Source organism: Bos mutus, chromosome 19, assembly GCF_027580195.1.
Source record: "Bos mutus isolate GX-2022 chromosome 19, NWIPB_WYAK_1.1, whole genome shotgun sequence".
Taxonomy (NCBI): domain Eukaryota; kingdom Metazoa; phylum Chordata; class Mammalia; order Artiodactyla; family Bovidae; genus Bos; species Bos mutus.
The window spans coordinates 27,262,127-27,277,231 of NC_091635.1; the positions used below are offsets into that span (position 1 = coordinate 27,262,127).

Here is a 15,105-nt window from a genome sequence, read left to right on the forward strand (position 1 = left end):
TGGCTTTTCTTGTGAGCACAGGCTCTAGGCATTCGAGCTTCAGTAGTTGCGGCTCATGGGCTCCATAATTGAAGCTCTCAGGCTCTAGAATGTGGGTTCAGTAGTTGTGGTACATAGGGTTAGCTGCCCAATGGCATGTAGAATCTTTCCGAATCCATGTGCCCTGCATTGGCAGGCAGATTCTTAACCACTGGACCACCTGGGAAGCCCTGATTTGTTTTTTGAAATCATGTTGTTTTTTTTTAAATCAGGTTAAATTGTTAATTTCACTTGAGGATAGTAAAGTTGAATTATATTTGTTATAATAAAAGGACACTGGGACCTGGGAGTGTGCGGGGTCATTTGGTATGCAGAGACTCTGGAGATACTTCTACTACTTTATAGGTATGCGTCTTCAGGCAAGACGGTTAACTTTCCTGTGTCTCAGTTTCTTTATCTGTAAAATGGAGGTAATAATACCTACCTCAGAAAGTTATCCTGAGGATAAATGAGTTACGACATGTGATGTTATAATTGACAGTGCCTGGCACATGGCAAGTATTGATAAATTCAGATGTTATGACTACTTTTTGGATCAAATTCCTTGCCTCTCCTATAAGTTCTAGCTCTAACTACCTGGAAATGCTTTCAGTTTTTTTAATGGGCCGTGCTTCTTGTTTTGTGTACATTCTTCCTGCGCCCTGAATGCTGTTCCCTTCTGTCTGCACCTGGCCAATTCCTACTTACCCATCGGGCATTACTTAGGTAAAAATTACTTTCTTTATGAAGCCTACACCTATTTCTCCAAGCCTAGTTGAGATGTTCCTGCATTGCACCCAGTGGCTGCTCTTATCATGGAGTGATGTACTAGAGAATGGTGGGCTTACATTAGCTGTGGTATACGGGCAAAGCCTGAAAAATGCAGAAAAGAGCAGAGATGAACAGAGGCCTTGAGGAAGCACCTGGTGCACTGCACTAGAAAGCAGGTCTGCACAGTGTGTAGTGAGCGGGGAGGGGACAGAGTAGGGATGAGGCTGAAGAGCTGGGAGTGTCAATCTACAATGTACCTTGCCCAGTCACTCCGCCTTCAGGCATACAGGATTACAAACCTTACGTAATCTTTATCTTTGCACCTACTGATCCCTATGACTGGAATGTGTTCCCTGCCTTCTCTGATTAGTAATAAAACTCTGCTCCTCCTCCAAGGCTGAATTCAAAACCATTTATGAAACCTTCTCCCATTCTCTAGCAGGGAGTAATCACTCCCTTGTCTGAGGTCCCTCTGCCCATATGTCCCCATGGCACTAATCATATGCCTACTTGTATCTCAGCCAGCTGTTTACACGCCAGTCTGCCCACCATCCAGTGAGTCCCCTGAGGGCAGAGGCGGTCTTAGTCACCTCTGTAGCCATCTTCTGCTGCCTAGCCCAGTGCCTGGCCCACATCAGGTACTCAGTGAATGTTGTGACATTTACTTGACTAGTGGGTGGTGCCCAGCACTTCTCATGGCAGAACAGAAGGAAAACAAAAATAATAACAACCTACAGTTCATCACGTGCTTTCTCATTCATCTCATTAGCTTTCCAACAACCCTATGAAACAGTTGGTGGTTTAGTCGCTAAGTTGTATCCAACTCTTGCGACCCATGGACAGTAGCCTGCCAGTCTCCTGTGTCCATGGGATTCTCCAGGCAAGAATACTGGAATGGGTTGCCATTTCCTTCTCCAGGGGCTCTTCCCGACCCAGGGATCCAACCTGGGTCTCCTGCATTGCAGGCAGATTCTTTACCAACAGAGCTACGAGGGAAGTCCCTGTGAAACAGTCGAGGCAGGAACTATTAGACCCATTTTACAGATAGCGTAGTTGAGGCCCAAGGGCACACGGTAAGAAATGAGAACTAAGTCCCAATTCTGTCTCCCTACTTCCGATTCAGCGTAAATAAAGGTGATGGAGAGACCCAAAGAACATTTTGAGGCAATGAGTTTGCAATGGAAAAGCATTTTTGTGGGTGGACTAGGGAGGAATACTTAGCTGGGACAGAGCTAACAGCAGGCAAGCCAGGGAGGGCACAGGATTCCTTTCCCCACTCCCCCGACCCCCCCTCCCTCCCCCGACCCAAACAGCAGGAAGTCTGCAGCACCAACCCCCAGCCATGGAAACTGGGGAAGCCCAAGCCCGGGAAAGTGAAGACGGATGTTCACAGGTGTTCGGGTTAAGCAGCTAAGATGACGGTAACGGGTGACTAGTTAGCAGGGCCTGCCTCCCCGTTGCCATGACAACCGGAGCTTGATTACTGAGCCCTTTCAAGGTTTGTCTGGGGCGGGTTCTTCGTTAACTCGAAATTAGGAAAGGACATTTATGGTGTGTGTGTGCGCGTGAGCACGCGGAAAAAAGATGAAAAAGATATTCGAAACTGTGTTCAGCTCAGTGATTCTTCAGCAACATGTTAGAATCACTGCGCAGTTTTAAAAGTTCCGATGCCTAGCCACACACAAGATCAATTAAATCAGAATCTCTGGGTGTGGAATTCAGGTATCACTATTTAGTCAACTCTTCCCAGGTTATTCTAATTGCAACCAAAGTGGCAAACCCTGCTCTTCAGCGGCTAAGCAACGTTCTTGCGACCTTCCCAAGATGGCGGCCACTGACAGCTTCCGCCTTTACGTAAACCGGCAAGGGGCGGGCTCTCCAGGTGCGCATGCGTGTAGCGTCTCTTCGCCCTCTGCTCCCTCCTCCTTTCTCCCCCTCCTCCATTTTGTTCGCGGACGCTGGGGACGGTGGGAGCAGATCCATTTCCGGGTTGGCAAAAGGGGCGGCGGCGGCGAGAAGGGGAGCTTGCCGCGGGGCAAGCAGGACTGGACGGAGCCAGAGCCGAGGTGGCGGAGGAGTAGCTCCTGGAGCCGCTGCGGCCAGGTCGGGAAGAGTGGGTCCAGGAAGGGTGGGTCCGTCGCTGAAATGACCTGCGGATCTGAATGGGAGGGCGAGCCGGGGGAGGGGGGACTGGGGCGGGGCTGTAAGGGAGAGAGGGGACTTTGGAGGAGGGGCCTGTGGGGAAGAGGGGTCCTGGGGGCGGGACCTAAGGGGAGGGGGATTGGAGGCTGGATCTAAAGAACCTGGAGAAGAGGGGGCGTGGGGAATCTAAGTAGGGAGGAGTGGTCGGGAATCGGTGTGGGGCGAGCGCTAACTGTGAGATGCGAAGGAAGGTTGTTGAGAGACAGGAAATAAGGGATCCTGAAGGGCTGGGTGAGGTGAGTAAGACGGCGACTGGGGTGAGGAACGAGGTAACCGTGCGCAAAAAGGGAGATGGGGAGGGAGGACCTGTTGGGAACAGGTAATTAACAGGATGCTCCGGATGAGGAGGCCGCTGTAATATTTGGGGATTGATGAGTGAAAACCACTGGTTATGGGGTAACTGAGGAAATCGCTTACATTAGAGGGAATCTGAGAACGTTAGTTGAGAAGAAAGCAGAATTGAGTTTAAGGTTGGATTGATAAATGTTGAAGTTCGCGAGGGAGCGCGATCTGCAGTTGAGGACTCAGGTTGGAATGATGTGAAGTCTTAATTCTGGCCTCCGCCACCTCCCTAGGATCCACCTTCCTTTTCACTCTGTTATCTTTGCCCTGTGTTTGTTTCTGAATGACTTACTGCATGTTTTGGGTGACTTTTTCTTTCTTCTACACATGACAGGAGAACCTCAGGGAATAAGGACGGTTCTAGTCCTGTGGATTTACTAAGTAACTTCGAGGCAGATCAGTTTTTGTCCTCCCCCCCCCCCCGCCCCCACACACCACCACCACATTGGAGATGTTGGTTTGATCCCTTTCTGCATCTAAAAGATTGTGTTAAGCAAATGGGATCTTTAAAGTGGTTGCAAAGAAGTGGTTCCTGAAAATAAGACTGAGATACTGATGTTTAGAAGATACGTCGCTCCCAGTTTCTTCCTCTCAACCTTGTCCATTTTTTTTGTGCCTTGTGCCTGGGAAGAGTTGGTTTGGATTTGATACATGTCCAATTTCTAAACTTTTCTTATTGTCAACTTTTAGTAGCCAGAAATTTCATATTGTTGTGTTACGCTGTATTGGCTGCCGTCAAGATGGGGATGGGGAAGTTAGAATTGGAAATGAAAGAGGTTGGTTGATGGAGAGAACTGATGGAGAATGCGGGAGAATGCAGTATTTTATTTTCTAGCTACCAGAGTATTTTACTCCTGACAAACACTTGCTTCGTGAACTCTTTGAGAATTCACTAAAAAATAGTTGTAGGTCATTGAGCCTTTTGCCATGGTTCAGTCACTTCGGCCCTTTTTGCCAGTTGCTGGGGACCAGTGTGCTCATGGACAATTTTGGCTTCTTCTTAATCCTTTAACATCTTGACTGTTCTAGGTTTTCCTTTGGGTGTAATACTCTAAACACTTGGTGCATAGGCGAACTTGTTTAGCTTAGACGTGTTCCTGAAAGTCTTGGCATTTCTGAAGTCTGACGTGGATTTGCTTAAGAGGGGGCAGTTTCTAACTCGGCTTCACACTTGGTATCAGAGTAGTGTTTATCTTAGTTGGTACTGATTAGTTAGGTGATGTTAGCACAGAGACGAAATGCAGGGGAAAGTGGAAGGTGTTGAGAACTGTGGGGTTTTCAGGTTTTACTGATGGCTTTTAAGAGGGAAGAGACGAGTTTTGTTCCTTTTGGTGGGTGTTCTTTCTTGATTTCTTAGGCTCTTTGATATATTATTTTTTTTTAATTGTGTATTATTTTATTTTTGGCTGCACATGGGTTTTCTGTAGGTGCTGCGAGCAGGGGCTGCTTTCGGTTGCGGAGCGAGGGCCTCTCGTTCTGGAGGCTCTTGCGGCGGGCTTTAAGGTCGTGTGGGCTTCGGCAGTTTCAGCTCTCCGCCTTAGTTTGGCGCGGGGTCTTAGTTGCCCTGTGGCATGTGAAATCTTCCCAGACCAGGGATTGAACCCGTGTTTCCTGCATTGCATGGTGGATTCTTTACCACTGTACCGCCAGGGAAGTCTGTCTTGGGCTCTTTGGGAGAGTAACCTGGTGTACTTGAATCTTTGTTCCTTTTGCTCTGAATTAATTCTGAAAATCATGGGCTGCTGGTTCAGGTTGTTTCAGCAACTCAACCCCAGGAAGGACTGCAAGGTATGAAGTACATAGGGATGGTCCCTATGTACTTAGAGTTTTCAACTTCACAGTGGTGTGTAAGGGATATGCATTCAGTAGAAGCTGTGCTTTGAATGTTTAATTTTGATCTTTTCCTGAGCTATCAGTATTTGGCTCTCATGATGCTGAGCAGAGGCAGACAGCCGCAGCTCGCAGTCAGGCGATATGCACTTATAACCATCCTGTGCCCATACAACTTTTCCGTTTTTCACTTTTAGTACAGTGTTCAGTAAATGACATGAGCTATTCAGTCAGTTCAGTTCAGTGGGTCAGTCGTGTCCAACTCTTTGCGACCCCATGGCCTGCAGCATGCCAGGCTTCCAGGTCCATCACCAGCTCCCGGAACTTGCTCAAACTCATGTCCATCCAGTCAGTGATGCCATCCAATCATCTCATCCTCTGTTGTCCCCTTCTCCTCCTGCCCTCAGTCTTTCCCAGCATCAGGGTCTTTTCTAATGAGTCAGTTCTTCCCATCAGGTGGCCAAAGTATTGGAGCTTCAGCATCAGTCCTTCCAATGAATATTCAGAATTGATTTCCTTTAGGATTGACTGGTTTGATCTCCTTGCAGTCCAAGGGACTCTCAAGAGTCTTCTCCAACACCACAATTCCAAAAGCATCAGTTCTTCGGCGCTCAGCTTTCTTTATGGTCCAACTCTCACATCCATACGTGATTACTGGAAAAACCAGGGCTATTTTGTATTTTATTGTAAAATAGGCTTTGTGTTAGATGATTTTGCCCAACTGTAGGCTAATGTACGTGTTCTGAGCATGTTTAAAGTAGGCTAGGCTAAGGTAAGCTATGATGTCCTGTAGGTTAGGTGTATTAAATGTATTTTCGACTTAATGGTATTTTCAGTTTATGATGGGCTTATCAGGATGTAACCTGTCTGTACACTTACTTGAGGGTTAAAAACTTGCTTAATATTTTGCTGTCATTTAAGCCTACAGTGTGTCTTTTTGGTTTGTTTTTAGGAAGGTTTGGAAATAAGCTGTGGAGGCTCTGGGCGGACTTTTAGTGTAGCCTGCTTCTTCCACATAATGGTTTTCCGTTTTTCCTATCCTGCCATGTGTTTCTGTTGCTCTGCTGGAACCAGTCCCAAGTGGAAAACAGCAAATTGCACATTTTTTCCCCCTCCTTTTTAGTCTCTGGTGGATGTCTTGTTTGTGTCACAGTTTGATACCACCAAATTGAAAGAATTCTTTACTGCTTCAGAGGGAGAGGGTGACAGAAGCTGAGCTGGGTTTCCTGGGCTAGAGAATGGACTCTGTCAAAGCAGAGAATAGTTGCAGAAACACAAACCGGGACCTTGAAGCTGTGACTAACATTTTGGCAACATGCTTCCCTGTGCCAAATAACTTCTTTTCTTCCTGAGTGTGATTGTTGATCTCCTTCTCAAAGTAGGCTCTTGTTGCTACTGTTCTGCACACAGCTCCCGAGCAGAAGTTGGCAGAGTTCCGGTTGACTGTCTCTTGGGGGATGTGGCCTGGATTAGAGTAGATGGGGTGTTCCATGTCAAAGTGAGGTTCATTGGCAGATCCTGAGAGCCTCTCTGCAAGGAAATGGAGGCGGTACTCTTTACTGAATGTTCTTACACTCCTTTATGTTTCTTCTAAATTCAAATCTGTTTCTTATTCATCTGGTGACTAAATGCAGAATCATTGCCTTTGCCTAGCTTTCAAAGTCCAAGGCGTTGAGGGGAAGAGAGTGTTTCCGACTTTTTGTCCCCTCACTCTCATTCCCAGGCCTTTGAGCCTAGGGAGCCACAGACTAAACTTATGAGCACTTTTTGGTATTATTATTAAAGGTATTTAAAAATACTGGATAGAGCTTTATGGAGAAAAGCAATGTTAGTAGGGAAAGAAGGCATTTGCTAATACCTGTGTCAGTCTTAGCTCTCTTAAGATTTTGGCTGATGCCTGTGGAGGCAAATAGGTTATCAAATAGGGAAGCCAGGAATTAGCTTCTCACTTGCCATTTAGGCTTGGCAAAGTTGTAACAATTTAGTATGACCATCCTAAATACTTAATTCTACTTGTAAATGCTCTTTTCAGTGTGTTCTGCTTAGTGGATGCACTTTTGTTTTTCAGGAGATGATTATTTGAAGATAACTGTGTTTCCATTAGGTCTTGGAATGGATTATGAAGATCATTTCTCGCAGTATATGGCAGTGGCCCCGTAACATTGCAGAGAACCTCAAGACAAGTTTTGGCGGCCCTGGATTCACCTTTCTCCTCCCTTCATTAGCCCAGAGGATTCTGTTCCTGATATGCAGGTTCAGATCCAGAGGTTTTGACCCTGGTCCAGGGCTTTGATTGTGGTAACAAATATGATTATTGGAGTTGTGTTTAATCTAGTCTCGAGTCTTTCTTTCCTGAAGAGTGTCTTGAAGTGAGGCAAATCTGTATAAACAAGGAACATGTGTAGATTTCCTCACCATTAAAAACAATTTTGCGGGGGGTCTGTGCTGGGTGTTTGTTGCTGCGCGCGGGCTTTCTTGACTTGCCGCAAGCAGGGGCTGCTCTTTGTTGGGGGCACAGGCTTCTCATTGCAGTGGCTTCTCTTGTTGTGGCGTGGGCTCTAGAGCGTGGGCTCAGCAGTTGCGGCTCCTGGGGGCTCTAGAGCACAGGCCCTATGGTTGTGGTGCACGGGCTGTTTCTGCAGCGTGGAATCTTCCCAGACCAGGGAGTTAATCCTTGTCCCCTCCATTGGTGGGCAGATTCCTATCCACTGTACCACCAGGGATGTCCTCCTCCCCATTTAATAATTGGTTTTCAAAAATTTTTTAGCTTCTTAAACTTCATGGATTTATATTAAGCTCCATTTAGATTGAGGCCCCTGAAAGTAATTTGTTTTTAGTTGGTATTTATGATAATATTTCCATACGAATTCATCAGCCTGCTCTCTGTGCTCATAGAAAGCCTGAATCAAGTAGTCTCTTTCTTTTTCCCCCCCAATAAACCCTCTGACTGTGAAACAGTCTCCATATGTCCATATTGGAACATTTGGTATTTTTTAAAAAAGGAATTTTCTAAAGGGGTACAGTGAATTATGGGACATGCTGTCTGAGACGTGTGGAGAGTGAGTTTTCCTTCTTTCCACTTCCACCTTCCCAGTGCTCAGATGTAGGCAGGGTGTTTGTCATTAAAGATCCAGGTATGAGATTAAACTCTTGCTGTCACTGTCTTACAAGGACAGGACTTTAAAGAAAATAATAATAAATCTCTATTTAAGAAAATAATAATAAAAAGATTATTTTCTTAAATAGATAATGTGCTCACATGGCCCAGAATGTGAAAGGTAAAAAAGGGTATGCATTGAGCAGTCTGCCCTCTACCCTTGTCTGCTCTTCGTTCTGGTTTGTCTTCCCAGAGTCAGCTAATAGTATCCATTTCTTGAGATCATTTTTTTCTTTTTTTAGTCTCATTTATTTATTTTTGGCTGCACCGGGTCTGTGCTGCACGTGGGCTTTTTCTTAGCTGCAGTGCTTGGGATTCATCTTCCAGTGGTTTCTTTTATTGGGGAGAATGGCCTCTAGGATGCTCAGGCTTCAGGAGTTGTGGCGCATGGGCTTAGTTGTCCAGAGGCATGTGGGATCTTCCCAGACCAGGGAAGGAGCCCATATCCCTTGCATTGGCAGGCAGATTCTTAACCCACTGGACCACCAGGTAAGTCCTCTTGACATCCTTTCCAGAGATAATGTGTACAAAGTAAATATATATGTGTCTTGCATTTTTTAAAATGAGTGTCACACACTAATTCTATGTACAGTTTTTAAAAAACTTACTTTGGCAATCAGTCATTCTATATGAACAGTAAAGAGAGTAACACCTGCCCTATCCAGGTAGATATTTAATGTTTCCAGTCTTTTGCTGTTACAAACTATGCTCCAGAAAAACTATATATATCTGGCCTTTTGCATGTGTGATTATATCTGTAGGGTATATTAGAATTGCTGAGGCTGCTTTTTTGGGGGCCCTGTTATTCATTTCCTTGACAATTTTCGAGTTCCTACTGTGTGCCAAGCACTGTGGTAGGTACTGGTGATGCAACAGTGAAAACAAAACTGATTCAGCCTTTGCACTCATGCGCTTATGGTCTAGTGGGGAAAACAGCCATTAAACGAGTAATGAATTACGGTTGCCGACAGCACAGTGAAGAGTGCAACTGACCGTAGTTCATTGAGAAGGTGGCCGGTCAGGGAAGGTTCCTGAGGAATTGACTTCTAAGGCTGAAACCTGAAGGATGAGGGGAGGAAATGGCAAAGGTGAAGGTCCTGAGGAGGGAAAGAACGTGGCTATGTGGAGAGCTGAAGGGAGTCCCAGTGTGTCTGGACCTTAGGGAGTGAGAAGCAGAGAGATAGGAGGCAGGACTTCAGAGAGTGTGAGTTCTTAAAAAATACAGGTAAATGGCGTAGTTCATTTTAAGTTCAACCTTTCCAGTAGAGATTTCTTTCTGTCAGTTCTCTCCACTGGCAGTAGTTTACCACTGTTGATGCTGAAATCATCAGTATCATAAAGAACAGGAATTCTGTACAGCGGAACATGTTTCCAGAAAAATTTCCTGGATAAAGCCTGTTCTTTTAGTCTTGATTTCTTTTAGCTCCTGCCCATTAAACTCTTGTGGCTGGATTAGAACTTAAAATGTGGGGCTCTTGAGAACTGGTTTGGAGATTGTTGGGGCGCTGTTCTTAGATCATGGGGGATGATGGACTTGTTAGTTTGCCAGACCTGGTTATTTAAGAAACAAAACCTCTTCACCTCTGGGGATTATTGACTGTTTTTTTGGTAAGCTTCATGGGCTGGAGAGAGAACACAGATGTTCTTCTTGTGAACTACTGAAAGTAATTTGTCATCTAGGCCGTATGTCTTAACACGGTGCATGCATCTTACTGGACATGCAAATGGATCAGTAGCTCAGGGCCATTATAACTCTGAATATATGAAACCATTTTTATCTGCTCTATCTGCAGTATATTTTATATTGACTTTTGTTCAGGAATCACAGTACTCTTCCTCAAAGCCCAGATGGTCCCGTTTTGATTTAGTACTTACTTGTGTAATTGGATCAGCTTGCCCTGTTTTCATACTTCAAAGTAGACTCCTGATTTTGCAGACCATCACTAGTGATCTCAGAATGAAAATGTGCAGATTTTTCTAGCATTTCAGCAAGGAGCATCTGTGTATCTGATGGCTTAAGGGTATTAGAGTGAGAGTAGAAACTCTTCTGCAGTGAAAGTCACAGCTTTGTTAATAGACTTTCTGTGGTGAGTTGGGACTTAATATATTATCTTTGAAATGAGGCATGACACTTCTCTCCATGTGAAGTCTGGATCAACGTTTTATGGAGCATCTGCTTAAATTTTCTTTCAGGCCTTTTCTTAATGGAGACTGTCATCACTGATTTTCCTTCCTCTGACTGTTCTCTGTATGTTTTCTACTTTTATATTTGTGCTGTGCAAATGATGGAATACACATAGAAGCCAAGTGCTAGTCTTATGAGATGGCCAGCCTCAAGTGAGAAGAGCTGGTTTTTGTCATCAGTGACTAGATTTCAGCCTACCTGCTAAGTCTTTTAATTTCATTAACAGTTTCTTAGAACTTGTAAAGATATTTTGATAGCAGATGTTGGTTATTTTTGTTTTTTAGTTAGTTGCATTAAATGGAGAACAAGACCTGAAAAGGGGGCTAAGTAATTGGTTTTAAGATTTATCCCTCTATTTTTGTGCTTACCTTTGCAATTAAATTTTGCTTATGCGTTCTTACAGTGGCCTGGAAGTTCCGCACGTATTTGACTTGAGATGGTGTGAGCGCTGGGTGGTGAACCTTGTTTGGTTACACCCAGGCGGTGGCACAGATTCAGGTCACATTAGGCAGCCTGCTTCATTGCATTTGAGCCTGAGACATGAGTTATTTTGGTTTGTTTGGGGTTTTCTACTTTCTTTAACTGTGTTGGTAGCAGATCCAATGTTGACCTTTCTTGGGAAATTTTGGTAGTCTGAAGCTTGGTTTTGTTGTACAGTGTTAGATTTTTTGGTTTTAGTAGTTAAATTTAAAATGAAAATAGTAAGAATATATAAAGAGTCAAATAGTACTGTAAGTCTCGTAGTACTTAAGAGCTGCTCCATTTCTCCTTACTTATCCTCTGAATGCTTTTAATATTTTTAATAATTAATAATACTTGTAATATTTTTTGTGATGTATATTCATGTTTCTACATAGTATTCTTACACTGTTATGTCTTGATTTTTCCATTCTTAGATATTATCTATTGAGTTTCTGCTGTGGACACTTGAGTTTTGCATTCTTATGCTGCTATTCATGCACAACCCTTCCTGCTCTCTGCATTATATATATATATATCTATATCTATATATATATATCTATATCACTGTCTTGATTAAATCAATATTCTATATGTTTTGGTATTATATATCATGATTATATATCACTGTAGCCTATCAGGCTGTTCAGTCCCTGGGATTTTCCAGGCAAGAGTGCTGGAGTGGATTGCCATTTCCTTCTCCAGGAGATCTTCCCCCACCCAGGAATCGAACCCAGGTCTCCCGCATTGCAGGCAGACGCTTTACCGTCTGAGCCACCAGGGAAGCATTATATATCATGATTCAAGTAGAAAAACCAACCATTCTTGGTATTTCACAGATTATCAAATCATGAAAGGCCAGGGGAGCATAGGTCAGGGAAAGCCACTTGCAGGGCTTGAAAGAAACTGCAGTCATTAATAATCCTGACTGCCTTAAAGACCAAAGCAGCCAATTTACAGAATATTGAAAACTGCTGCAAACCACATGTCTGTCATCTGTCAGAGGCTACACACCTGCTCATTGTTCCTGGAAGATCAATAATGGCATCTACCTTCCTTCTATCTTCTAGATCTTGAGTGAATGCTATGTGTTGGTGGGATTTAAACCACAACCCAGTGACAGGGGATTCTAGGAAAAGTAGTTCCCAGACCTCCAGCCTCCCTCCTCTCCTGTGAGTCCAGAGGGGAGTAGAGGTGAGTGTTACCAAAAGAAGAGAAAAAAGTAGCATCCAATATAATGACTGTGTACTATGATTATATTTCCTTTTTTATATATATATTTTTTCCCTTAAGTATTATATTTGCCTTTTTTTCCTGTCTTATTTCCTTTTTTTGCTTGATTTACTAAGTATCAGTCTTTAATTCATCCCTAACCTTGGATGGAAGTATCTCTTCTCAGCACATTTAAACACGTTGGTGGAGTCTCTTCCAGAGACTTTATGAGAAAGATCTATAGGATGGGTGCACTTTTTGAGGGTTTGCCTGTCTGAATCATCTCTTTTCTACCTTCATGCTGGTTGATAGTTTGACTAGATATAAAATACTTTGTTGGGGATCATATTTCTTTGGAAATTTTAAACCTTGCTTTGTGGGTTTTCTAACTTTCAGTAATAATATTATGAAATTTGGTGCTATTCAATTCTAGATTCTTTGTATAGGATCTGTTTTTTCCTCTGAAAGATTTTAGGGTCTTGTCTTTACCTGCCTCCTGCTTTGGAGGGTGGATTCTTAACCTCTGGACCACCAGACTAGTCCCATTTAGGGTCTTGTCCTTATCCTTGGTATTCTGAAATGCAGTGATGTGCCTTGGGGTGGATATTAGAATTCATCATGCTAGGTGGTCCAGTGGTTAGGACTCTGTGTTTCTGCTAGTGGGGGCCCAGGTTTGATGCCTGGTTGGGGAACTAATAAGATCCCACAAGCTGTACAGTATGGCCAGGGGGAAAAAAAATTCATCATGCTTGAGATTCAGTGGGCCATTTCAGTCTGCAGCTTATTTCCATTTCCTTCCCTGGTGTCTCAGATGGTAAAGAATCTACTTGCAGTGTGGGAAACCTGGGTTTGATCCCTGGAGTCTCTGGGATGATCCCCTGGAGAAGGGAATGGCAGCCGACTCCAGCATTCTTACCTGGAGAATTGCATGGACAGAGGAGCCTGGCAGGCCATAGTCTGTGGGTCGCAGAGAGTCAGACCTGACTGAGCGACTTAACACTTTCACCCTTTCCATCTGTCAAGTTTTCCTGTATTATCATCTCTTATAATGTATTCTCTCTCTGATAATTATTTCTCTCCTCCCTATTTCTCAGAACCCATGTTATCCAGATGGTGAAACTCCTAGACTAGCCCTCAATTTTTTTCCCCTGTGAATTTTTTCCCCTCATTCAGTTTTCAGACAGCCTTAGTTTTTTCTTCCAGCTCTTGTATTTTAAATATTTACCATCAATTTTTTTTAGTTTCCAAGAAATTTTCTCCAAATTTTTAAAAATTTATTTTTAATTGGAGGATAATTGCTTTACAATATTGTGTTGGTGTCTGCCATACATCAACATGAGTCAGCCATAGGTATACATATCTCAGAATTTTATGTATAAATAGTTTTGCCTGTTGTCAGGAATTCTGTTTTGCTTATTTACTTTGCTTCCTGTCTTTCATGTGAGAGGTTTTCTTGAAACGTCTAATAATTCTTGGCTATCTGTTCATTTTTAAGGATGAGGCACTAAAAAGCTGAGTGCAGATCCCTGGCTCATCAAGTGGCAGGCACCATTTTAGGGTGGATTGGCACTGGTCACTTTGCTCAGAGAGAACTGCTCCGGTTTTCTGCCTGGAGAGTATTAGCCCAGCAGCAGGTGTTTTTGGAACGGAGTGGGAGAAGAGAGCCGGGGATGGGGAGAGGTCTCATTATTGAAGACAAGTTAGGCTCGCTTGATCCCCTTTTGTTCTCAGTATGGCTCAGCTGCCCTTAGCTATCACTGGTCCCTTGGTTCAGAGACCCTCTGGTTCAGCTTCTCTCATCTCCTGCCAGGCAGTGTAGGGGCGGGGACAGAGGGGATAAAAGAATCTTATTTCTTACACAGACTTTTTGTCTTTGCTTTGTTTTTCTTTTCTTTTTTTTTTAATTGGAGGACAGTTGCTCTACAATATTGTGTTGGCCCCTGCCACACATCAGCGTGAATTAGCCACAGGTATGTTACACAGACTTTCAACCAGTTCTCTTTTAGCCCCTCCTACACCCCTTTCTCCAGACGTACTGGATGCCTCCAGTTTCTGAGCCTTTTCTGAGATTCTGTGGTAGAAATCTGCTTGCTTCTTTCCACTGCAGGCATTTGGTTTTTTCCTTTCTGTGAAGTTATTTATCATTAGTGCATCTGCTGTCCAGCTTCCAAAATTTTGTTGATACCTCTCTTTATGTTGTCTCGTTTCCCATTTTCTCTTTTTTTAAAAATTTATGCCTTAAACTTTTTTTTTCCTGATTTTAGTAGGTCTGGATTAGGGCCCAGAAATCTTTGTGTGTGTGTTTGTTAAACATGCCCTAGGATGTGTTTTTTCTTCAGGCAAGTTTGGAAACTCTGTTTTAGAAGGACCTTCTAAACCATTTATTGCTATCCTGAGTTGCTTTTGTATTCTGGCTGTGTTTTAGTCTGTCTAGCTTTGGTCTGGATTTCTAAATTAGAATGTGTCCTTCATCTGATTAACTCCTCTCTTCTGTAAGTTAAATACTGGCAAATGGTAATAACTTTGGCCTCGTGTGACTGCATTTTTTTTAGCCACCATTTCTAAACCCTCCGGTTCCTGGGATGTGTGGGTGGGGAGGAAACATTAGTTATGAGCATTGAGCTGCTCTGCATCATTTCACTGTCCAAGTCCAGGAATCTGGTTTTTGTTGTTGTTTGAAATGGAGAATTGACTCAGGCTTTAAAAACAGATTTACTAGTAATCTGCCTTAGATTTATGCAGTGTCATTTTCGGAGATGTTAAAGTACTGTGGTTTGAAGTTTGTTTTTAATTTTGACAGTATGAGAGGGCACTTTCTCTTCTTTTTGTGTTCTAGATCGTTAGGCCTTACAATGGAGAAGGAAATGGCAACCCACTCCAGTGTTCTTGCCTGGAGAATCCCAGGTACAGAGGAGCCTAGTGAGCTGCC

General features: G+C 43.6%; 1 protein-coding gene across 1 annotated transcript in view; it reads left to right on the top strand.

Moving 5' to 3' along the window:
- Positions 1–2,756: 2,756 nt before the first annotated feature.
- Positions 2,757–15,105, top strand: part of WIPF2 (WAS/WASL interacting protein family member 2) — a 39,784-nt gene continuing 27,435 nt past the window's right edge. The window contains 2 exon segments of the mRNA XM_070389806.1: positions 2,757–2,892; positions 7,232–7,461. The gene's annotated coding sequence lies outside the window, so the exon portion shown is untranslated.